Source organism: Nicotiana tabacum, chromosome 16, assembly GCF_000715075.1.
Source record: "Nicotiana tabacum cultivar K326 chromosome 16, ASM71507v2, whole genome shotgun sequence".
Lineage (NCBI taxonomy): Eukaryota > Viridiplantae > Streptophyta > Magnoliopsida > Solanales > Solanaceae > Nicotiana > Nicotiana tabacum.
The window spans coordinates 86,387,533-86,414,330 of NC_134095.1; the positions used below are offsets into that span (position 1 = coordinate 86,387,533).

The window sequence follows — 26,798 nt, forward strand, 5'->3', positions numbered from 1 at the left end:
CCAGCCTGCCATGTCTATCCCTATTCCTTTCCCCCTGTGCACTTACACTTATTCTTAGACTCTTATGTTCTGCCCCTCTCTTATGAGCCTTGCTTTGGGACCTTGAGTTCCCTCTGAATTTGGACATATGAGGGTTGGCATTTCCACGCTGCACTATGTTCTTAATTCCGCAATGTTTTGGGGTGTAAGCATTGCCCAGAGTCCCTTTGAGACTCTTGGGAACTTTGACACAAGTCTTTTTGGAAATCTGATCCTGGAAGTTGGTTTTTCTCATATTGTTGGACTTCGAGTCTGAATTAGGCTGTTTAGATGTAGTTGGAACTTCTAGTGTAATTTTACTTATCTTTCTGATTCACTCGGGTGTGTAATAATTTGTAATAACTATGGGGTGATAGTAAAAATGGGGAGGGTCTCTCATTTTATGCATATGGGGTAGATATCATGCTTTAGGTTCTATTTTTGCAATCACAACATTTTTTCTTTTATATATCTGCATTTAGAAATTCTGCCTATCAGATTGTTTCATCATGCATTTAGAAACCCTGCCTATAAGTCTTTATAACTTCTACATTACTGCATTTAGAAAACATGCGTATAAGTCCTGCATTTCTACATTTTAGAAAATATGCTTATAAGTGATGCATCTTAGAGATTATACCTATAGGTTCTGCATTTAGAAAACATGCCTATAAGTCCTGTATTTCTGCATTTTAGAAAACATGCTTATAAGTTCTGCATCTTAGAGATTATGCCTATAGGTTCTGCATGTAGAAAACATGCCTATAAGTTTTTCTGTACTTCTGCATATACCCGCTGTTAGGCAAACAATCTTAGGCTTAATAATAACCAATCCCTTCTAGATATCATGGCTATAGGGTTCTTGCATTTATGTAACTTTTTTAAAAACCAATGACACTTAGAGATCATGCTTATAGGAATAAATCAACTGAACCAGTCTCGTTTTGAATCTAAAACGAGTCTTAAAGTCTGCGGATCTTTTTTTATAAAACAAGCAAATTTTTTCCTTAAAATCAATACAGCTCTATTAGATGTCATGCCTATAGGCCTCACTTAGGAAGACTATTAGGTGATTAATTAACTGTGTCAGTCTTTGACAACTACATCTAGACAAGGCTAATTCGGACTCCTCATCTGAGAAATATGTGATGAATCAGCCTATCCTACACTTTAATTTAATTCAGACCATAACTAGTACTTGTAAGTCATGCTAAATAATTTGCTGCTTTGAATGAGGAGGCCTACTTGAGCCTTAACTGCTATTTGTTCCCCCTTTAACTGCTATTTGTTATTGCTTGTCGCCTAGATTTTTATCCTTTTGAAAACTCTGTAAAAGCCCCAACTCCCTCCCTTTTAGGATTAGTAGTCTCAATGCCTCCGAGGCTGATAGGATCGGTACGGGGAATAGCATGCAATAAGCAACGATACCATTCTGCGCCTTAATACCTTGACGGGTTGGGAAGGGTAGATATGGAGATAATGACCGATGCGCTAATATCTCATGTAGCCCCTCTTTCGAGGAGTGATTACTGGATATTGCATTGACGTGATTCATATTATCATAAACCTAGGACCCCCTCCCTTTACCTGTCCTTATCTGCTTTCTTTAGAATTGCTTAAATCTTTCATAAATTTCTTCCCTCTTTACTATTCCTCAAAAGTTTTCAATTTATTTGTCGTATTATATGCAAGCCCCTCTATTTGAGCCCTTGATTGCTTACTTAATTATGTGAAGTCACAATTGTAACATGGTCGGGAACCATATTACAGGATCTTGAGGGATGCCTAACACCTTCCTCTCGAGATAATTTCTAGCCCTTACCCAAACTCTGGTTCTTCAAACTCAAACCCTTCTTAGTGTCCTAATGCACTTAATCATTAGGTAGAGACTCTTCAAGTTCCAAAACCCAATTCCCAAAAGGGAACGAGTTGTCCTCCCAAATGTCATGAGCCCGATTTTGCGAGAAAAAAAGGGGGTGCTACAGCATGGCGACTCTGCTGGGGATATTTATTTTAGGCTTTTACCATTTCATGTTATTTGTGACTTTACTGCTTCTTTATTGCCTTTATCTAATATCTTTATTTCTCTTCTACTACGAAACTGACTTGGCTCTTAGTTTCTTTTCTTTAATGCTTTCTTTTACTTCTTTCCTTCAATATTGTTGTAATTATGAGCAATTATTGTAATCATTACTTTATGAACATGCAAATACATGACAATTTGTTTCATTCTTGTAATTGCATCCTCAACATCATATTCCACTCGTGCCAAACAAAATACCATAGCAACATTTATAATGAGTGGTTGCTCCCTTCCGATATCATTACCCCCCCTAAATTTGGCAAAGGCGTATTTGCGGTAAAACCAATCGATAAACGATATAGTCGACGGTTCCGTGCCTTTCCCTCTTGAGTTGTCCGCTCAAGGGTACCAGTCTAATACCCTATAGAAACCCTACTCTATTCAATTGTGCATGCATCACTGTCAAAACCTAGCCGAGTCAATTATGTTGTCCACATAATGACTCTTTAAGATAGCCTTGTCCAAAGTCCACTGGGTTTCCTTGGAACCCAAACGGACATTATTTTATTCTGTGCTTTTATTTGGAGAACTAAATGCTGCTTATGCTAATTATTAATATTTAATAGTCGAGTCTGGTGGGGGTAAGGGCCTAACCCTTTTGTCTTGCAGAAACATGAGGCACGAGGTCCCCAGCTTCGGTATGGTTAGCACACCCTCACTCTTGTTGACCTGGTGGAGGAGCCTCCCATCAAGTAACCAAATCAATGAATGGAAAGGGAGAGTCACCAGGGCTAGTGAGAAGCTGGAATATCTGGAATACAGTCTGCTAGAGTTGGAAGGGAAAGTGAGGAAAAGAGTCACCGACTATCAGAACGCTGAGGAAGGTAAAGGAGAACACTTGGTGAAGGTATTTTTACTAGAAAATCTGCGCGAGCTGGAGGATCTGATTAACGCAAGCATTCAACCTGAAGAAGGTCCTTCTGGGACCAAGTAGTTAGGAGTCTTTTCTTTTTGCTTTAAATGTAATAAGGCCAATGGCCATTAGTGACATTGTATTTTCTGCTATTTTAGTGTTGTTTTGGGATTCGTCTTATTTTTATCAATAAAATGAGGCATTTAGCATTATAAGTTCTCCAAATCAACTTGTCGCTAGGCCTACCTCGGGCACAACGAGGCTCCCAAAGTAGGACACGATTCATATTCTTGCACTATGTGTTTAAATATTGTAACGTTTTTCTTCTCATAATCCGCACTAACTTGCTACCTTTTGTTTTTACCTTTTGTTTATTCCCTTCCCCAAAGGTTAGTTCGTGCACTCTGGCATCGTCATCTACTCCACAAGATCCAAGGGCCCTCCACCTCCTCCTCCTCCTCCTCCTCCTATTAGGAACAAGAACAAGGAAAAAATGGAAGATTTGAACAACATCATAAAGGAGAACTCAGTTGAAAAGGTAGAGGCTCCTCAGGGTATTCCGGTTTCCGAGAAAAGTGCCTCCCAGCTCGAACAGAAGTTATTGAAGTTTCAGGAAGAACTGGACCAAGTTCGGAACTTGGCAAATTTGTCATTTTCCCTCACTACCCCAAATGTCAACTTTGCCAACACTCAAAACCGCACACCTCCACAAAGCATCCCGAAACCACAAAACCAACCCGCTCCCCATCACCACTGAAACACATGCCACACTTCAAATGACACACCACTACACATTCCTGAACCACTAAACTCCACAAATGATCGTCCCCACAACACCCCCATCTATGTGGAAACCACACCACACTATACTCAACCTATTTCAAGCACACTTGAGTCTAACTCTCTTATCAGGAATCTGGACGCGGAACTCAAGAAGCTGACTAGCCGAGTTTAGGGTGTCTAAGGAAGCAAGAGGATTGAGGGACTGAATTACGAGGACCTTTGCATTCAGCCAGATGTCGAACTTCCTGAGGGGTACAAACCTCCCAAGTTCGAGATATTTGATGGCACATAGAATCCTAGAGTCCATTTGAGGATGTACTGCGGCAAGCTAGTTGGAGTAGGAAGGGATGAAAAGATTCGCATGAAGCTCTTTATGAGAAGTCTAAAAGGCGACGCTCTGTCTTGGTACATCAACCAAGACCCGAAGAAGTGGTCTAATTGGGTAAGTATGGCATCCGATTTCATGGACAGGTTCAGGTTCAACACGGAAAATGCACCAGATGTGTTCTACATCCAGAACTTAAAGAATAAACCCACGGAGACATTCCGCAAGTATGCTACTCGTTGGAGATTAGAAGCTGCTAAGGTCAAACCGGCTTTAGAAGAAGAACAAATGAACAGGTTTTTCGTCCGAGCTCAAGACCCATAGTACTATGAAAGGTTGATGCTGATTGAAAGCCTGAAATTTTCCGACATCATCAAGCTAGGGAAAAGGATCGAGGAAGGTATCAAAAGTGGTATGGTCACTAACTTTGAAGCTTTGCAGGCCACCAACAAGACTCTACAGTTCCGTGATGGTTGCACAAAGAACAAAATCCCCAATTGAATATCAAACCTACCCAGTACCTCCACTCATATATCAACCTACCCCAAATTTCCAAGCACTCTCGCCCTCTTACCAAACTCCACCACCTACTTACCAATCACCTCCACCTCCCACATATCATCCTACTTCACCCAGATATTCCCAACCCGCACATGTCTACCAAACTTACAATGCTCAACCCTCTTCCACCCGCTAAAACTTTCCTAGACCCCGACCAAACTTCGACCGCAGACCCCCCAAATAGTATACTGCCATTGCCGAACCTATCGACCAGTTGTATGAAAAGCTCAAAGTTGCTGGTTACATCACCCATATCCCTTCCTAAACCCCGAAAACCCCTCCCATTGGGTCAACCCAAACAAAACCTATGCATACCATTCCGGCATGAAGGGGCATACCATTGATGAGTGTCGCTCTCTGAAGGATAAAGATCCAAGCTTTGATTGACAACAAGATCATCATAGCAAAGGATCCAGCTTCGAATGTCCGCAACAACCCTCTGTCTGACCACAAGGGTAAGGGCAATCACATGATTGAGATAGAGGACGATTGGGACCCCAAAGGGTCAATCGGATTGATCGCTGAAGGTGACGAGCCAAAGAAACCAATGGTCAAACTTAAACTAATTGTGGTCCAGATCCAGCCTTCTGAAAATGCTGAAGTAAACATGTCCATACCACTTGAGTTCGAAGAACCTTCTTCTGCAAAGACACCATGACCTATTGAGGTCGAGTTTGGGTCTTCAAAGACACTTGTACCATTCGAAGTGGTTGTGTTACCATCCAAGGCAAAGATGCCCATTTCGGTGGCCATGACAACCGTAGCACCGTTCCATACGAAGGCCATACCATGGGATTACACCACCGAGGCGAGAAGGAAAGGGAAAACCAAATCTGGAGAAGCAATTGTAGCACAGGGTATGACAAGAACCGGCAGGGTTCATACCCCAGAACATCTAGCCGAGTCTAGTAAGCAGGCCTCTAGATGATCAACTGTCACTGAGACTGGGCCTGATGATCTCTGGAGGAAGATACAAGCCAAAGAGTATTCGGTCATTGATCAGTTGAACAAAACACCGACCCAGATCTCTATCTTGGCTCTGCTACAAAGTTCTGACGCACATAGGAATGCCTTATTGAAGGTGCTGAGCGAGGCATATGTGCCCAGAAACATAACTGGAGGAAAAATGGCAAACATGGTAGGGCAAGTATTGGAGAGTCACAAAATTACTTTCCACAAAGACGAGCTGCCACCTGAAGGGCTAAGCCACAACAAGGCCTTGCACATCACCATGCAGTGCAAAGATTATTTCATCACCAGAATCCTGAATGACGTAGGGTCCATCCTCAATATTTGTCCATTGGTGACTCTCAGAACATTGGGAAAGAGCCTGCATGAGATCAAGAATGGAGCCATCAATGTCAAAGCTTTCGATGGATCCCAAAGGTCCACTATTGGGGAAATCAATTTGTGTATGCAAATGGGACCGACTTGGTCCAACGTTGATTTTCAAGTGATAGACGTCCCAGCATCTTACAACTTGCTATTGGGATGGCCCTAGATCTATGCCGCTGGGGCTGTAGCATCAACCCTACATCAAGCAATGAAATTCGAGTGGAATCAACAAGAGGTAATTATTCACGGCGACGGTAGCAATCCCATATACAGTCGCTAGACCATCCCAACAATCGGAGGAAGAAGGAAGATAGGCTGAGAAACCTACCATCACATTGAGCGAGTCAACGCCATGGACAAGGACAAATGGTGGGATAACAAAATTGAAAATATACTGAATTGGTGTGGATACGAACCTGGTAAGGGACTTGGCAAGAATCTCCAAGGAATCGCTAAGCCTATCAAGTTGAAAAAACACGGTACCACTTTCGGTTTGGGATATGAATACACTTGGGAGGAGTTCAACCACTGGTCGCCACTATGGCGCAGTCCCTACTACCTACTGGAGCATCCGATACCTCGCTTGGAGCAGACTTTCCAGCCAGCCAATGTCATATATGGGTCAGGAGAAGAGGAAGCACTGGCGATGATGAGGAATTTGTTTTTGGAAGATGATGATATGGACTGTTGTGTCCTTTTCAAGGAGGAATGCCCTTCTATACAAGCTGTGAGCCGAGGAGCACGCCTCAACAATTGGTCCATCAGAACCACCAGGGCCCGAAAAGCTTCGGGGTAGCAAGGCTGAACAAAGCACCATGCATTATCTTTATTTTTCGATAACTGACTTTCTTTCCGCATTTTAATATTGAAATAAGAGCTCAAATGTTCAAAAAAATTATGAAATTTATAAATCTTGCTCTTATTACTTTTTATCGTTTACTTTATTTACACAACATTACTATTACTTATCTTGATGAACCGACGATTATGACATGAAACGAGACAAAGCAACAAACAGATATAGACTCAGAAGAAGATGATATACCAGAAGAGGTTGTTAAAGAGGTTGAGGATTTTAAGAACAGACCTAAGTCTAATCTGGACGAAACTGAGATTGTCAACTTGGGAGATGCAGAAAATGTCAAAAAAACACGTATCAGCGTTCATCTGTCACCATTAGAAAAGAAACAGTACACGGAATTTCTAAGGGAATATGAGGACATATTCTCCTGGTCTTATGATGACATGACTGGTCTCAGTACATCTATTGTAGCTCACAAACTGCCAACCGATCCGACATGTCCACCAGTAAAACAGAAGCTTAAGAAGTTCAAACCTGACATGAGTTTGAAAATCAAGGAAGAAATCACCAAGCAAGTAAAAGCCAAGGTTCTCAGGGTAGTAGAGTATCCAACATGGTTAGCAAATATTGTGCCAGTGCCAAAGAAGGAGGGGAAGGTTAGAGTCTGTGTCGACTACTGAGATCTCAACCGGGCTAGTCCGAAAGATGACTTCCCCTTGCCGAACATACACATTCTAATTGACAACTATGCCAAGCATGAACTGCAGTCATTCGTTGATTGTTTTGCTGGATATCATCATATATGGATGGATGAGGAAGACGCGGAGAAAATGGCTTTCATTACGCCGTGGGGGATGTATTATTACAAGATGATGTTGTTCGGGTTAAAGAATGTTGGGGCCACCTATATGAGGGCCATGACCGCTATTTTCCATGACATGATACACAAAGAGATCGGGGTATATGTAGACGATGTCATCATCAAATCCAAGAGAGCCAATGACCACATGGAAGATCTGAAGAAGTTCTTCAATAGACTAAGAAGGTACAACTTGAAGCTGAATCCCGCCAAATGTGCATTCGGAGTTCCTGCCGGAAAACTACTTGGGTTCATTGTGAGTCGTCGAGGAATAGAACTGGATCCGTCAAAGGTCAAAGCCATCCAAGAATTGCCACCACCGAAGAAAAAGAAAGAGGTTATGAGTTTCTTGGGAAGACTTAACTACATCAGCCGGTTCATAGCTCAATCCACTGTCATTTGTGAGCCAATCTTTAAGATGTTGAAGAAGGACGCCGCTACCAAATGGACTGATGATTGTTAGAAAGCCTTCGACAGAATCAAGGAATACCTATCAACGCCGCCAGTTCTGGTCCCGCCCGAGCCGGGTAGACCTCTATTACTCTACCTCGCAGTATTGGATGGAGCTTTCGGTTGTGTTCTGGGGTAGCATTATGAAACGGGAAGAAAGGAGCAGGCCATCTATTATCTCAGCAAGAATTTCACCCCGTACGAGGCCCGATATTCTCTATTGGAACGCACCTGTTATGCTCTGACTTGGGTAGCTCAGAAGTTGAGACACTATTTCTGTGCCTATACCACTTACCTCATATAAGGAATGGATCCTTTGAAGTACATTTTTCAGAAGCCCATGCCTACTGGAAGGCTAGATAAGTGGCAAATCCTACTGAGTGAATTCGACATTGTTTACGTGATTCAGAAGGCAATCAAAGGACAAGCACTGGCAGATCATCTTGCTGAAAATCCCGTGGATGGGGAATACGAGCCTCTAAAGATGTATTTTCCTGATGAAGAGGTATCTTTCATAGGAGAAGATATTGCAAAATCCTATGATAGTTGGAGAATGTTTTTCGATGGAGCAGCAAACTTCAAAGGAATTGGCATAGGAGCGGTCCTAGTATCAGAAACCGGCCAGCATTATCTGGTGTCTGCCAAGCTTAGGTTCCCGTGCACCAACAACATCGCCGAGTACGAAGCCTGCATATTAGGGCTCAAGATGGCCATTGACATGAACATTCAGGAATTGCTAGTGATCGGAGATTCAGACCTGCTTATACATAGGTCCGAGAAGAATGGGCAACCAAGAACTCCAAGATACTCCCTTATCTGCATCATGTACAGGAATTGAGGAAGAGGTTCACAAAGACAGAGTTCCAACATGTTCCAGAATTTAGAATGAGTTTGTCGATGCATTGGCAACCCTATCATCCATGATACAACACCCAGACAAGAACTTCATTGATCCTATTCTGGTAAAAATCTATGATCAGCCAGCTTACTGCACTCATGTAGAAGAAGAAGTGGACGGAAAACCTTGGTTTCATGATATCAATGAATATTTAATGAAAGGAGAATATCCAGAACTCGCAAATCCTACTCAGAAACGCACACTTCGGAGATTATCTAACAATTTTTCCATAGCGGAGGAATCCTGTATAGGAAAACCCCTGATTTGGGGTTACTAAGGTGCGTCGACGCAAAGGAAACATCCAGGATATTGGAGGAAATTCATGCGGGGACCTACGGTCCGCATATGAACGACTTTGTCTTAGCCAAGAAAATACTCCGAGCTGGTTAATTTTGGATGACTATGGAAATGGACTACATCCAGTATGTCCGAAAATGCCATCACTGTCAGATACATGCAGACATGATAAAGGTGCCTCCAAACGAGCTTACTGCAACAAGCTCGCCATGGTCGTTCGCCACTTGGGGAATGGATGTTATCGGACCTATCGAGCCTGCCGCATCAAACGGGCACAGATTCATTCTAGTGGCAATTGATTATTTCACCAAATGGGTTGAAGTAGCATCGTACAAAGCAGTGACTAAGAAAGTGGTAGCAGATTTTGTCCGCGGCGGTATTGTTTGTCGGTTCATAATTCCGGAGTCAATCATCACTGATAATAGTTCCAATATCAACAGCGACCTGATGAAAGCCATGTGTGAAACCTTCAAGATCAAACACAAGAATTCTACAGCTTACAGACCTCAGATAAACGGGGTTGTAGAAGCTGCCAATAAGAATATCAAGAAGATACTAAGGAAGATGATATAAAAGCATAAGCAGTGGCATGAGAAGTTATCATTTGCCTTATTGGGATACCGCACCACAGTCCGCATGTCAACCGGGGCAACTCCCTATATATTGGTTTATGGTACAGAAGTAGTCATTCCCGTTGAGGTAGAAATTCCCTCCCTAAGAATCATACAAGAAGCAGAACTTGACGATGCAGAATGGGTAGAGAGTCGCTACAAGCATCTAGCTCTTATAGAAAGAAAGAGAATGAATGCAGTTTTCCACGGTCAGCTCTATCAGAACAGAATGTCCCGAGCTTTCAACAAAAGAGTCAAGCCGAGACAGTTTACACCGGGGCAGCTGGTGTTAAAGAAGATTTTCCCACATCAAGAGGAAGCCAAAGGGAAGTTCTCTCCCAACTGGCAGGGTTCATACATGGTTCACCGGGTCCTCACCGGAGGAGCCCTCATACTTGCCGAAATGGACGGTGAAGTTTTCCTGAAGCCGATTAATTCAGATGCGGTGAAGCGATACTATGTGTAACTCTTATGATTTCCTGTATGATGTAATTTGAACTACGCCTGACCTGATTACCGTTTTAGAGGGGATACGTAGGCAGCCCTATGGGTTCGGTCATAATTCAATAAAATTTCCATTTCCCCCCGCTATTGGAAACTAGGGCAGAATTTTGAGGAGGACCCTCAAAATTTCTAAGTGATTCCAGCCATTCGACGCAAGCAGCCGTTAGAAGCAGCAGCCCAGTAAACTGGGGCAGAATTTTGAGGAGGACCCTCAAAATTCCGGAGCGAGAGAAGTTGCAGTATCTTGGACCACGTCGCAGTCGTCAGTTCATCTAAAGAGAACTATTCTTAATTATGTATTTATTGTCACATTTATTTACTAAATCATGCATGTCTGTTACCAAAGTTGCTTCGTTTAGACACGCTACCCCAATGATATGCCCAATATCATCGGAACGGAGCCGAGCAGGTCAAGCAGAGCCAGCGAGAATACGAACTAACCTCCCCTCTTTACAAAACTCACGATTTTTCTTTGAATGTAGGCACTTGAGTTCCAAAATCATCAAATATACTATACACGCACGAGACTCACATTGCTCAGAAAAATAACTCTCAGAACCGTGGCACTTACTCACAGCTACTATCCGCACGCAATGCTCCCAGCAGACACAATATCCCCAGCAGTCGCAATATCTCGATCCGCTATCAGCTAAGAAAATTCTGTCATCATTTTGCCCTTTTACTCCTTGCATAAGGCTACCTTTTTGTCTTCCAAGACTAAGAATTGTCTCCATCTGCATTTACTGCATTGCATAAGACCTTTCTGCCTTCCGAGGTTAAGCTCTACCTCCATCTGCATTTCTTGCATTGCATAAGGCTACCTTTCTGCCTTTCGAGACTAAGCATTGTCTCCATCTGCATTTCTCTGCATTGCATAAGGCTACCTTTCTGCCATCCGAGACTAAGCATTGTCTCCATCTTCATTTCCTGCATTGCATAAGGCTACCTTTCTGCCTTCCGAGACTAAGTATTGTCTATATCTGCATTTCCTGCATTGCATAAGGCTACCTTTCTGCCTTCCGAGACTAAGCATTGTCTCCATCTGCATTTCCTGCATTACATAAAGCTACCTTTCTGCCTTCCAAGACTAAGCTCTGTCTCCATCTACATTCCTGCATTGCATAAGGCTACCTTTCTGCCTTCCGAGACTAAGCATTGTCTCAATCTGCATTTCTCTGCATTGCATAAGGTTACCTTTCTACCTTCTGAAACTAAGCACTGTCTCTATCTGCATTTCTCTGCATTGCATAAGGCTACCTTTCTGCCTTCTGAAACTAAGCACTGTCTCCATCTGCATTGATCTGCATTGCATAAGGCTACTGTTCTGCCTTCCGAGACTAAGCGCTGTCTCCATCTGCATTTTTCTGCATTGCATAAGGCTACCTTTCTACCTTCCGAGACTAAGCACTGTCTCCATCCTGCATGGCTGAAATATCACCACTTTATCCCTCTTGCATGGCTGAAATATCGCCACTTTTATTTACGTCTTGCATCGGCTGAAATATCACCACCTTCTGCATTTCATGGGCTGAAAGATCGCCAAATCATCCAAAGGCGTCATTGTTCGGAGGCACCATTTGCATAGCCCGAGAATGCCATGCCATGGCCTGAGGACCTCATTTTATCTCTTGCATATCATTATTCAAAGGCATCATAGTTCGGAGGCATCATTCTCATAGCCCGAGAACATCATTTCATAGCCTGTGAATCCTTTATCATATGCTTCATGGCCCAGGATGTCATAGTCCGAGGACGTCATCCTAACCGTCCAAAGACAACATTCATGGTCCAATGGGAACTTGCATCACGTTTAAATTTATGCACAATATATGCTCATTTGCAGGTAAACCGGCTGGAAATGGACATCGCAGCAGGAGCGATCTCGCTCCAGTTATCGCAACCTATCAGACTCTGACCATCCTTCCCAACCCGAACATCGCGTCTGCTTTTTGAAATCTCCATCGGCATATTCCGCCAATGGATCCTGAACTACATATGGACTAATTCCTGTAAGACCGGGGATATGTAGGCAGCTCAGGAACCAGAGCTCGGTCAAAATTCTTCAAATCGTTGCGTTCGGTCAAAATTGGCCATCATATCTTTACCCGACAACTCTTTCATCCTTCCCGGGTAAAGAGGGATAGCTGTTGATACCCAATTTTTTTTTTATGTATTTTTATATACAAAATACTTTAAAAATAGCATGTACATATAAGCATGCCCTAGAGTTTTGGTATTTTTTCCTAATTTTTAAAGATTTTAAAATCAATTTATTTTAGCAGTACAAAATCCATAATTATTCCCAAAATCATCAATTTTGGTGAATAATTTATTTTATTCCCATATTTATACCAAAACAATAGTTAAGATATTTTTTGCATATTTTTACAAATTTATTTGATATTTTTAAAACTAAATTGCATATAATTGCAATTATAGCCTGTTCTACGATTGATAGCATTTTGCAACTATAAAATCGTTTCCAATATTTTTATATTAATATTTACATATTATTAACTAGTTCAGTACTTTTAATTTGTTTTTAAAATCATTTTTAACTATTTTTATAAAATGAAAGAGGGAAAAATTGGCTATTTAACATATAGCCATTTCTATTTCAATTTTAACCTCAATTTGACCCCCAATTCCACCCAATTTAAAACGACCCAAATTCAATTTTAACCCGACCCCTTGACCCATTTTTAGACCCGCCCGGCCTCCCCTTTAATCCTGGTCGTTGATCAAATTCATTCTTTCCTTTTTAATTCCATACCCCACTAACCCTAACTCATTTGTATCAAAGACGCCCCTTTGAACTCTCTTCATCTCCCAAATCCTCTCTATCCCTCCCCGAAACCCTAATCGATTCCCACCTACTTCTATCATATTTCCACTGGAATCCATGGAATTCCTGGCCATGGATGGCCTGTGCTCTCTCTCTCTCACCATTAAAACTAAGCCACTCGAGGTTTGAAGGCCGATTAAAATGGCTCCCTTTAGATCTGTCTCAGATCTGTAAGATCTATGGCCTCTCCGGCCATTTTCCGGCGTATTCGAGCAATATGAGTCTCTTCGAGTCAGGATCTGACTTTCCTCAAGACCTTCTCATTCTAGGGTCTTCTAAGTTGTTTTTAAGCCGTCTAAGGTTCTATACTTACTTATTTATTTTTTTAGATATGTGCCATGCCTGGTCTTTACTTGACGTCTTAAGATTTTTCCCCAAAATTTCCTTTTCAAAATCGTTCAAATTTGATTTTTAGAGTTTCTGGAATGTTTCTTTAAATGTTTTCTGACTCTTTTGTTCTCTCTTAATGTGTGTTTATACTCGTATGTTTATTTCTTATTGTGCTCGAGTTTGCTCTCTTTTGTTTCTTTTATGATTATAAAAGACCTTTCTATTCTTTTTGTCACTCTCATGTTCACATGTTAACTTGGTTTGTTGTTCCTGATTCTTTGCTATATGTGTTTAAGTTTGAGCTCTTTGATTTTGTTTCACCTTACTAAATTCTGTTGATGTTCCTGCTAAGCATGTTTTTACCTACTTTGTTTAAAACTCGTAGCCTCTCTTTCTTCTGAATTTGTTTGTGTATGTTTGCTTCTCACAAGCCTTTGAAAGGGGCTTCTAAACCTCTCTCAATGACTTTGATTTCTCACCTCTGATTCTATTTGAAACCCTAAGGATTTGGGGATTTTCTTTGATAAGTGGCACTAGGGTTCCACTTTGGGATCCTAGGTTTGCAGACTCGCTATGAGCCTGTAAGCGAACTTGAATCCTTTTTCTTGTGACTCTGAAACTTTCAATAACTCTTTTCTAGGGTAAACGACTCTTTTGTTTGATTTAGGTGCTTTATATATGAGAAAAACTCCCCTTTCAAAAGGTTTTCACAACCAAGTGATTGATTCCGAAATCCCTTTTAATAAGGCTAATGATTCCTTACTGATTTCTTTCGATTGAACCTCCTTTACCCTACTGGCTGTTTATTATGATCTTTTTGTGTAGAAATTCTATGCTTGTGATGTTTTCCTTAAAATCATGGTCTCGTGTATTCCTTCTGTAATTCTGTACCAATGTTTGAATTATTTCTATACTTATATGATTCTTTCCTTTATTACCTTGATTCCCTGTGATTACAATTGGATCCAGGATCCTCTTGATTGATTTTCGAACTGATTCCCTATTTTTACTTTATAAATACACTATTATTCTAACTTTCCTTAATTACCCACTATGTATTTGACCTTGTTTATGCACTATGTGGTTTCTCTGCCCTAATCAGCCCTATTGAACTAATTTCTTTCCTTATTCTGTCTTGACTAACCATTTGAACTAGATTCCTTAATTAAAGGATTCCAATTGTCTTAATTGACATTAATTGATTGCTATTTCCATGTTTGTGCATCCTTTGCCTATGTATTACTTATTTTCAAAACTATATAAAGACCTAGTCTTTCCTCTTTACACACACTGAAATACACATGAACAAAAACACTTCTGATTACTTACTGTCTTGCAATACTGTTTGAATTCAATACTTGGCTTTGCTTGAGATCTTTTGGAACTACTTTGTTTGCAACTTGGCTCTCTCAAGGCTACTATTTTCTTACTTATTTTCCTTGAAACGGGTATGTCTTTTATTTAATTTTCTGCCTCACCCCTATGTGTTCACTGTACAGTTTCAGATTTTTTGTTTACTTTACTGCTCATGTTCAGTAATTTGGGCTAAATATTTTTTTTCCTTGCTTCTATTTCTGTTATGAATCCCTACCCCTATTTCCTTCTATATGCCTGAGTTAAGGTCTTGGTCTGACAGTATCCTAATTACAGCCTAGGCCATAACCTGATCCACAATGGATCCTAACTCTTAATGTTTGGCTAGTAGGTTGGTCAGGGGTGTGCCAGCATTCCAATTACTGGGCATGACCACCAGCCTGCCATGTCTCTCCCTGATTTCTTTCCCCCTGTGCACTTATACTTATTCTTAGACTCTTAAGTTCTGCCACTCTCTTATGAGCCTTGCTTTGGGACCTTGAGTTGCCTCTGAACTTGGACATCTGAGGGCTGGCATTTCCACACTGCACTATGTTCTTAATTCTGCAATGTTTTGGGGTGTAAGCATTGCCCAGAGTCCCTTTGAGACTCTTGGGAACTTTGACACACTCCAAATATGAGAAAGTATTTTGGAAATCTGATCCTGGAAGTTGGTTTATCTCATATTGTTGAACTTCGAGTCTGAATTAGGCTGTTTAGATGTAGCTGGAACTTCTGATGTAATTTTACTTATCTTTCTGATTCACTCGGGTCTGTAATAATTTGTAATAACTATGGGGTGTATCGTAAAAATGGGGGAGGGTCTCTCATGTTATGCATATGGGGTAGATATCATGCTTTAGGTTCTATTTCTGCAATCACAACATTTTTTCGTTTATATATCTACATTTAGAAATTCTGCCTATAAGATTGTTTCATTATGTATTTAGAAATTCTGCCTATCAGATTGTTTCATCATGCATTTAGAAACCCTGCCTATAAGTCTTTATAACTTCTGCATTACTGCATTTAGAAAACATGCCTATAAGTCCTGCATTTCTGCATTTTAGAAAACATGCTTATAAGTTCTGCATCTTAGAGATTATGCCTATAGGTTCTGCATTTGGAAAACATGCTTATAAGTCTTGCATTTCTGCATTTTAGAAAACATGCTTATAAGTTCTGCATCTTAGAGATTATTCCTATAGGTTCTGCATATATAAAACATGCCTATAAGTTTTTCTCCACTTCTGCATATACTCGCCGTTATGCAAACAATCTTAGGCTTAATAATAACCAATCCCTTCTAGATATCATGGCTATAGGGTTCTTGCATTTATGTAACTTTTTTAAAAACCAATGACACTTAGAGATCATGCTTATAGGAATAAATCAACTGAACCAGTCTCGTTTTGAATCTAAAACCAGTCTTAAAGTCTGCGGATCTTTTTTTATAAAACCAACAAACTTTTTCCTTAAAATCAATATAGCTTTATTATATGTCATGTCTATAGGCCTCACTTAGGCAGACTATTAGGTGATTAATTAACTGTATTAGTCTTTGATAACTACATCTAGACAAGGCTAATTCGGACTCCTCATTTGAGAAATATGTGATGAATCAGCCTATCATACGCATTAATTTAATTCAGACCATAACCAGTACTTGTAAGTCATGCTAAATAATTTGCTGCTTTGAATGAGGAGGCCAACTTGAGCCTTAACTGCTATTTGTTCCCCCTTTAACTGCTATTTGTTATTACTTGTCGCCTAGATTTTTATCCTTTTGAAAACTCTAGAAAAGCCCCAACTCCCTCCCCTTTAGGATTAGTAGTCTCAATGCCTCCGAGGCTGATAGGATCGGGGCGGGTAATAGCATGCAATAAGCAATGATACCATTCTGCGCCTTAATACCTTGACGGGTTGGGAAGGGTAGATATGAAGATGATGACCGATGCGCTAATATCTCATGCAGATCCTCTTTTGAGGAATGATTACTGGATATTGCATTGACGTGATCCATATTAATAATAAACCTAGGACCCCCATCCCTTTACCTGTCCTTATCTGCTTTCTTTAGAATTGCTTAAATCTTTCATAAATTTCTGCCCTCTTTACTGTTCCTCAAAAGTTTTCAATTTATTTGCCATATTATATGCAAGCCCCTCTATTTGAGCCCTTGATTGCTTACTTGATTATGTGAAGTCACAATTGTAACATGGCCGGGAACCAAACTAGTGGATCTTGAGGGGTGCCTAACACCTTCCCCCCGAGATAATTTCTAGCCTTTACCCAATCTCTGGTTCTTCAAACTCAAACACTTCTTAGTGTCCTATTGCACTTAATCATTAGGTAACGACTCTTCAAGTTCCAAAACCCAATTCCCAAAACGGAACGAGTTGTCCTCCCAAATGTCATGAGCCCGATTTTGCGAGAAAAAGGGGGCACGACAGGTGAAATGTAAGTTCCTAGAGAGAATAATTTCCCATTAGGGTATAATCATGGAGTACAGGTTGGTAAATATGAGACTTTAGAGGATGTTAAAAGTGGGATGCAATGGGTAGTAGTACAGATTAGTGCATAACCTTATTTAAAAGTACAAAAACAGTTATTATGTTTTATGGTCATCAGTTTTACTCAGCTACAAGTTATACAGTCTTTTAGTTAGCAAGTTTATGGTTATTCAGTATGCCAGTTATTAGTTATTCAGTTACCAGATCTCCAATTTTCAGTGTATCAAAATTCTTATAACTGGTGAGTATACAAGGATGCCTATGGGTGCTAAAAGAAAATGTAAGTAATAGTGGTTATAGCAAAATCTTTTGCATATTTTAGGTCTGGATTAAGACCAATACTCACCGGAGGACGCATGAAGTGATTTATCAGATGATGGTATACTTTGAAAGATAAGTTTGTGCATGGTAGTGTATTCATATGTGTTTTACCTCCTATAGCAACTTCATTTTATTCTTGGAAATGGAGCCACAAGTTGGATGATGAGAGTTCAGATGTCAGACCCTAACATTGGTCACTATAGTTTTGGACAGAAAAGAGCTTAAGGGAAATATAGCTAAGAATAATATGATGTACAAAATGAGAACCAAGAGCAGGCAACATTGGATTTTAGGGAATGATTTTAAGTTGTTCAGATTTATACAAATCAGAACTAGAAGTACCACATTAGTAAGTTACTATAAGAAATGGCTATTATTATGAGATAAAAGGCATGACAGTTCCCCTTAAAATGATATGAATATGTATTTAGGCCGAAGGTTTATAGTCTGAAGTGATTTTGAAGTATATATAAAGTTTGGGGGTTAGATATTTCAATTTCTTTTAAGATATATGAACTTTCCCTAATTGTGATATATGTACATAGTTCAAAAAAAGGATAGTATACGACCCCACAATAGGGTCGGATGATGAGGGAAGTTAGAATAACCTTATGCTTCACTTTAGTTATTCAAAGCATAACATGAACACATGACTCTAGCAGGTAGTTAGTAACAAAATAGTGAGTATGTTTGAGGAGATACATTGAATTAGCACTTTCAGCAGAGCTAGTAGAGGTACAATTTGATTCACTTAGTCAGGTTAACTCTAGTGAGTGGATGACAGTTTGAAATACCGAACGTGTGTTAGAACCGAAAGAGTTTAAGTTAAACTCGAAGTACACTATAAGAAAGGGAAATCAGCTAGGTAGTGAGAGAGCAAACTACAGAAGAATTGACTTTAAGAATTATCGAAAAGGGGTCTTCCCAAGATTGACAGTGTGAGCAAAGTTAAATCATTAAGATTGTGTATGATAGTTGTGAATACATTAGCTCTTCATTTATGTAGGTAATATAGTTTTCCTAGTAAGAGAGATTTCTCAGAAGTTAGTTGGAAGATGAGTCGTTATTGACGTAGAGTGCAAAGAATTATAGAAAACAAAGAAATTTATTTGGGCCCCAACAAAAAAAAATGAAGGATCCGCAAGTATAAGACATTTGGTCTAAGGGGTGATGTGAAGACCATCAGTAAGTCTAGATAGAGATTTGAAACTCGAATAGTTAGCATGGGATATGGAAAAGAAAATTAGTTCGGTAATAAGGGAAAATTGTATAATTACCACAGGGATTATGTCTAGCATATGCAAGAAACACAAAGTGAGTAGAATGATCACCGAGCTTAGTTATTGATGATAAACTGATCACAAAAAAGCTATAAAATCATGCTTATTTATGTGTCACGAGGGTAGTGCCATTGCACGAGACTCTGGTCTTTGGAGTACTGGTCAAAGACTTAGTTCACAACAATTTTATAAGTGTTTTCAGGAAGTGCTTAAGAAGATAATCAAGTGTGGGAAGTAAAACTCATGATCGAGGTAGATAAGACAACTCTGGTGAAAGAAGTTCACCGCTTAGCCTAGCTAGGAGTTCAATTTGCGTACTCCAAAGATAGTAGAGTTGTTGTCTAGAATATGACTTATCCACACCCCCCCTTAGTAGGCGAAGTGAAGGAGAAATAGTTGATGATACCTACTTGTTGTAGCTGAAAGAGGGGATTCACAGGCATAAAATGATAGCTTCGGAAAGGGGGAGATGATAGTGCTTTGAGGTACCACGACAGATTGTGTGTTCCATACATAGATGGACTTAAAGAGGTAAGATCATGCTAGAAGCCCAGAATTTCAAGTATTCTATTTACTCAGGTACCACAATAAGTATCATGGTCTTAAGAAGATTTATTGGTGGAACGACATGAAAAAGAACATTGTAGACTTTATGGACAAGTATCCGAATTATTAGTAAGTGAAAGTCGAGCAGCAGAAAGCCCAGTGTTTTATCACAGAACACACATATTTTGAGTGGAAATGGTAAACATGGGCCCTATAATAGGATTATCTTGCTCATTTTGAAAGCATGATTTTTATGGGCGAAGGTGTAGACTGCCAATTAGTTGGTCCGAAGTTGGCGAAGCGGAGTTGTTGGGACCAAATTTGGTCTATCGGACTATGGAGAAAGTTAAGTTGATTCAAGAGCGTTTGAAGATGGCTCAGAGCCGCCAAAAGTCCTATTCGAGTGTGCGACATAGAGACCTAGAGTTTCAAGTTGATGATTGGCTATTTCTGAAAGTTTTGCCTGTGAAAGGCGTTATGAGATTTGAAAAGAAGGGGAAGCATAGTCCCTGCTATGTTGGGTCATATAGAATTTTGTGAATGATCAGTCAATTAGCTTATGAGTTGGAGTTACCACCAGAGTTAGCGGTGGTACAACCAGTTTTTTATGTGTCATGTTATAACATTCAAGTTTCCAGCACTCAAATACTCATGTCAGTTCAGTACTCAGATACTTATGCCAGTTCAGTACTCAGATACTCATGTCAATTCAGTACTCAGATACTCATGTCAGCTCAATACTGAGCTACTCATGTTAGTCCAATACTTAGACATTCATGCTAGCTTAGTACTCTAATATTGATGTTAGTTCAATACTCGAATATTCGTGCCAGCTTAATATTCATATATCCATGTTAGTTCAGTATTTACGTATCCATGGCAGACCAATATTCAGTCAATGTGGTGGTCATTTAGTTCACTATCTCAAAAGTTCAATAGTCATGTATTCATTCAGTTTAGTATGCAAGTATTTATGAAAGTTCATGTTTCCACCAGACCCATTTAAGGTCCAGAGTTAGCCGAAATTACAGCCAGGACAATCATTCGAGGACGAATGATCCCAAGGGGGAGATAATGTAACACACCGTACATTCAACTTAGGTATGAATGAGTTAAAGGAGTAGTAAGGATATATTTTTGATATGTGAAGTCCCATCGGGATGATTATGGGTGAAAATAGTTGTTTCAAAATCAAGATGGAAAGTGAGGTGCATAAGATTTGACAAAATCGACTAAGTTTGCAGAAGATCCGTGTTCTAGCAGGTTTTAGTGAACATGTGTAAGACATTTGGGAAAACTCAAAGCATAAAAGTTGTAGGACTTTTAAATAGCTTTCCAACTATATATTTTGGAGCCCAAACGGAGCTCTGTGCAAAGAGTTATGCCCATTTTATAGAATGGTGTTAACCATCGCGGTCTTGCCGCGTTTTACCGCGACCACGGTGGAAAGGAAGTGTCCCAGTGATTTACCGCAGTCAGGACCGCGGTCGCACCAACTGGGACGCGGTGGCCAACTTGGGAAGTCATTTTTTTAGCCCTATTTCTTCCCCCACAGCCCCAAAACATGAAAACTTGCTCTAGAAAGGGAAGCTCTCAAAAACCTAACTCCTAAAAGGTCCCTCCACCACCCAAGGTAAGTTCTAATGGTGATTCTAAGATAATTTCAATTTTCCAACATTTTATTAACATGGTTAAACCCTCTATATCATTAGATATTTGATTGGGACATCATTGTTAAGAGAAGGAACTCTAGAACTCGAATGCAAGGGGATTGTACTTCAAAAAGGTAATGTCTTCATCCTCTAATTAATTATAGCATTGGATTAATGATTATAGACTCTAGTTCATGAGATATGAGTTGATGGGTTTGATAGAAAAGCATGAACAGTTATAGGTTTGGGGTATTGATTGTTGATTATTGGTTAATGGTGTTGTTTACCTTAAGGGTGATAAAGAATAATGTTGATTATAACTATTTGAGACTTTAAAATTTATTTAGGAGCAAGAGAATGGGATATTGGGTGTAGAAACAACATTAATAAGGACTATGAAGCTTTATGCCGCCAAGTGTTTGAGAAAATACCTAAGTGACCAAAACATGAGTATTATTACTAATATGGAATCCCTTTGACTTATATTAATATAGATTGAAGTTGAAAGGGTTGGTGAATGTTGTATTACGCTCAAGAGCAGGAAGTTAAGGTATGTGAGGCTAACTCTCTATATTTGGGAATGTTAATGATTCTCCCTACACTACATTTCTTCTACGATGTATCGATTGCCTCAGAAATATAGTTAAGCCTAGTTCCTTGAATAGTTGTAGAGCTTCTATTCTCTAGCTTCATAACTCGTTCATGACTTTCATTCTGAACGTTGTGAGCTCAGTTCGTATTCAATATAGACTTGGGTTTAATGTCCCTAAGTCTCCATTAACTTACTTAGCATATCATAAATAGTTGAAGTTTCAGTGTTCATAATCAGTTCAAGAATACATGTCTCATTCTAGTCCTATTCAGTATTCAAGTATTATGTAACTCAGTATATTCCAGTATTATGTAACTCAGTGTGATCCAATATTCCGGTATATGTAACCCAGTGTGATCCAGTATTCCAGTATCATGTAACTCAGCGTGATTTAGTATTTCACTATTATGTATTGCAGTATGATTCTCAATTCCTAATTTTAAATCCCTGAATGTCGCATACCTATATTTGGGCTTGAGGCCGCAGTTAATGCTTTATGCATCTTTGGGCCTGATGCCGCAATTATGTATACGTATACTTGGGCCCGAGGCCGCAGTTTTGCATATATATATATATATATATATATATATATATATATATTGGGCCTGAGGCCGCAGTTTAATATTCAGATAAACAGGTTGTTCATCATTCAGAAGAGGGAGTATTCATAACCTTACTTCCTTTGTTCAATTTAGATATCAGTTATCATTTTAGTTATCAGTTATCAGTTAACATTTTAGTTATTAGCTATCAGTTATCATTTCAGTTACCAGTTATCAGTTCAGTTATCCGTTATCAGTCATTAGTTATCATTTCAGTTTCAATTTTAATAGTTATCATTTCAGTTATCAATTATCAATTCTTAGTTATCAGCTTAGTTTCAGTTTCAGTATTATAATTCTTTCTTTCAGTTGCTTTACATACCAATGCAATTCAAATGTACTGACGTCCCTTTAGCCCGGGGCCTGCATCTCACAATGCATGTAATGATTTACAGGTTGACGATTCAGAGCGCTAGGACTTTCGTATTAGCTATTTGGTGATCCCCAGTTCTTTCGGGGCATTATCATTACTTTACAACCTTTCAGTATTTACAGATAGTTAGCGTTTTGAGTACTTAAATAGAGGCTTCATAGACTGTAGTAATAGTTAGACAGAGTCTCCAGTTTTTCATGTTAAGCTATATTTGCTACAAATACGTTTCAGAATTTGTATTAGTATTTCCGTACTTTGATTTATATCATTCAGACTTTCAGTATATCAGCATGTGTTAGTTTATCTTCCGCATTTAGTATGTTATGATATCACATGTTGATTCAGCTAGCCAGTTGGTTCGCTCGGTCACATGTTGTCAGACACAGAGTGTCGTGTTACGTCCAGGCCCAGGTTCGAGGCGTGACAAAAACTGCTTTCTTTGTATAAATATCCAAGTGCTCATTTTGATGATGCGCAACATCAAATTTGGCTCGTCCCGCACCGCAATTCCCTAGTTCTTCAAATGGTACTGCACAACTACAGAATAGTTGGGATTATCAGGATTATCTAACAATAGAGTTGTACGTATTAAAAAGGACTTCAAGGAAACTCACTCAATAGCTGACTTCTTATGTCATATCCAGGGGATAACAGTTTCGGGCCACTTCCTTTTACGATAGTCAAAATTTATATATACTACAAAAAACGTATTGCACTCAAATATTTTTACCTCAATAACACAAAAGGCAAAACAAACACAGAAATTGCAGCGCAATATATTTCTTCTACGAAATTCATCATATAAAGATGTAAATATGAAATTAAGTCTAGTTGTATTTGTTTATCCATAGATCACACACAAACACACATGTGTGTGTATATCCTTTCCAATAAACTTGTTCAAGCAGAGAAATTGTACATCCGCCTTACATTAAATAAAAGAAAAAATTAGAGCATATAGAATTTTCTAGTTTCAAATAACTAAGGAGATCAGCTTATGAATACCACACAATTCTGTCAGGAACATATTTCTATTTCAATAATAGAAAAGTCAAAACAAGCACAGAAATGCAATGTTGCAAAATGATAACCTTCGTTGATTAAGATAGAAGGAGATAAGCACCAGTATTGTTATAAAGTCCATGTAAAAAGATGAACTGCATTTCTCATAATATTAAAAGACTTGCTTTCCAAGAACTCTTTGTGTATATATTTTGTTGTACTTCACATTTGAATTTATGAAAGAGAAAAGGTATTTTACATGGTATCAGAGCTAGGTTCGAACATAATTCAATGAGAAACACTCCAAATCAACATATCAATTGGCAAAGGGAAAGGCTCCTCCAAAACTGGCGAATACAAACAGTTTAGAAGATATGTGAATGCGAATAAGGAGTTAGCTGCTGAAGAAGAAAGGCTCCGCCATGGTGCTGTTCCGGTTGAGCAACATGTTGTCTCCCTTGATCCAGGTCCTGCTGTTCAGGCTCCTACATTTCCCTGTCCAACTGCGGAGGACAATATGAATGAAGTCCTCCGTTATTTTGCTTCAGCGAAGGTACTAATTGTGAAGAACTTGGACCAAGCCAATCTCCTTTTAGAAACACATCAGAGAGGGGCTTTTGCTGGAAAGGCTAAGGTGATTTGCAAGGACAATATTGTGAAGAACCAATGCTTGGAAACCTTCTCCCATGGAGATATTCAGATTAAAGGAAAATAAGAAATACATGCTAGTGTGCTGAATGTTGAGATGTTAAATAGTACTAACATAGCTCTTAAATACTTTGTTTTAGTAGTAAAGAATAAGAGTGAATACTCTATTTGAACCTTCTAGTGAATACTTTGTTTTAGTGAATACTCTGTTTTAGTGAACAAAAAAAAAGACATAGCATCATTAATATGAGTAAATGATGCAATGGGAAGTGGTCTTTCTATCCTAATTGCGATAACATTTAAATAAAGACTAAAAATCTGAACTTGACCATCAATTGAATATCTCGTCTAGTAGCTGCACAACAACCTGAAGAAGCAGTTATAACACCAAATATAATTATCTACAAAGTGATGTTAGTGAAAAAACGATTAGAAAAATATGAAAATATCATACCAACCTCAATATTATTAGCTACAAATTTTTTATTGTACAAGACTTCAACAAGATGATAGAGGTTTATATGATAGAATAATTGTCGTGGCTTTTCATAAAAATGCTAGTGCACTGAAATAGCTCATCCTTTCCTTCACACAAAAGAGAATACAAAAGAAAAAAATATTAGTTCAAAAAGTTCAAACAAATTAAAAGAGAAAAATTGAAGCTTATGTAGTAAAAGGACCGAACATGAAAGATACCAACGTATGATTCTTCATTCTAGATAGACAGTGGATGGAATTTCAGAGTTATCTTTTTATAGGAGTAAATATAAAAATGTTGATTTTGATTATGCGCAACAAAAAACTTGTCTCGTCCCACACTGTAATTCCCTATCTTTACAATATGGATTTGCATAACTTTAGTACTTCAGAGTTATATGATATTAGAGTTTTACATAGTAAAAAAGACTACAAAGAAACTTACAAAGTTGAGCGCGCTTATGATACCTTATTTGGTGATAATAGTTTTACAATTAGCAAAATTTATTTTTATCTATAAAATAAAGATTGCACTCAAATATTTCTATCTCAATAATAGAAAAGGCAAATGTCAAGACCCGGATTTCCCACTCTCGGGAGTCGTGATGGCGCCTACTGGTGAATGCTAGGCAAACCAAATTATTCTAATTACTAAACCTTTTCCAGATTTAAACCATTATCAGTGATGAGTAGATATCATGCAAATAGCGGAAATAATTAAGCGGAAGACAAAATCTTATAATTTATCTTAATACAAACTGCGGAAGTCTAAATACAACTCTACCCAGAACTTGGTGTCACAGTTTCACAGACGGTCTAAGAATACTACATACAAAGTCTGAAAGATAAAAGATACACTATTTCTGAAATAAGTAAAGGAAACAGGATAAAGGAAAGATAGGGGGGGCGCCAAGGCCCGCGGACCCTTGCAGGATTACCTCGGGTTGCCTGTTGGACTGAAGGCAGCAACCTCACTGCGGTCCGAAGTCTACAACACTGGGATCTGCACAAAAGAGTGCAGAGTGTAGTATCAGCACAACCGACCCCATCTGCTGGTAAGTGCCTAGTCTTACCTCGGCGAAGTAGTGACGAGGCTAGGACCAGACTACCAAATAAATCTGTGCAGTTATATCATATACAACGGAAATAGAAGCAGATAATTATGATTAAAATTGGGCAGGGGAAACATGCTTCGGGGAATGACAGATAACAACAGAATATCAAGAGAATATAAAGAAACTAAAATTCAATTACTAACAAGGATAAGGAAAACAAATACAGAATTCACTTTCATTTTACATCTTGTTGCATGCGTGCAACCCGATCCCATTTCATGTGTCTCGTTGTAGGCGTGCAACCCGATCCCATTTCTCATGTCTCGTTGCAGGCATGCAACTCGTTCCCATTTCATATATCACATTGTAGAGTGCAACCCTCTCCCATTTCATATATCTTGTTGCAGGCGTGCAACCCGCTCCCATTTCACATATTTTGTTGCAGGCGTGCAACCCGCTCCCATTTCACATATCATGTGCAGGCGTGCAATCCGCTCCCATTTCACATATCTTGTTGCAGGCGTGCAACCTACTCCCAGTTCATGTCTTGTTGCAGGCGTGCAACCCGCTCCCATTCATATATTTTCGTGGTGGCGTGCCACCCGATCCCATTTACAAATCAACAACAATCACAAAAAATCCCAGGCAAGGGAACAAGAGCAATATAACAACATCCCGGCAAGGGAACAATAATGATAATAATATCCCGACAAGGGAACAATAATGATAATAACATCCCGGCAAGGGAAGAATAATGATAATAACATGTGAAGCGCAATAAACCACAACGGAGTCATAACAATTACAATACAAGACTCGCAGGCATGCTT

General features: G+C 39.3%; 1 pseudogene; it reads left to right on the forward strand.

Moving 5' to 3' along the window:
• Positions 1-24,503, forward strand: part of LOC107761830 (polyphenol oxidase E, chloroplastic-like) — a 149,579-nt pseudogene extending 125,076 nt beyond the window's left edge.
• The last annotated feature ends 2,295 nt before the right edge of the window (positions 24,504-26,798 follow it).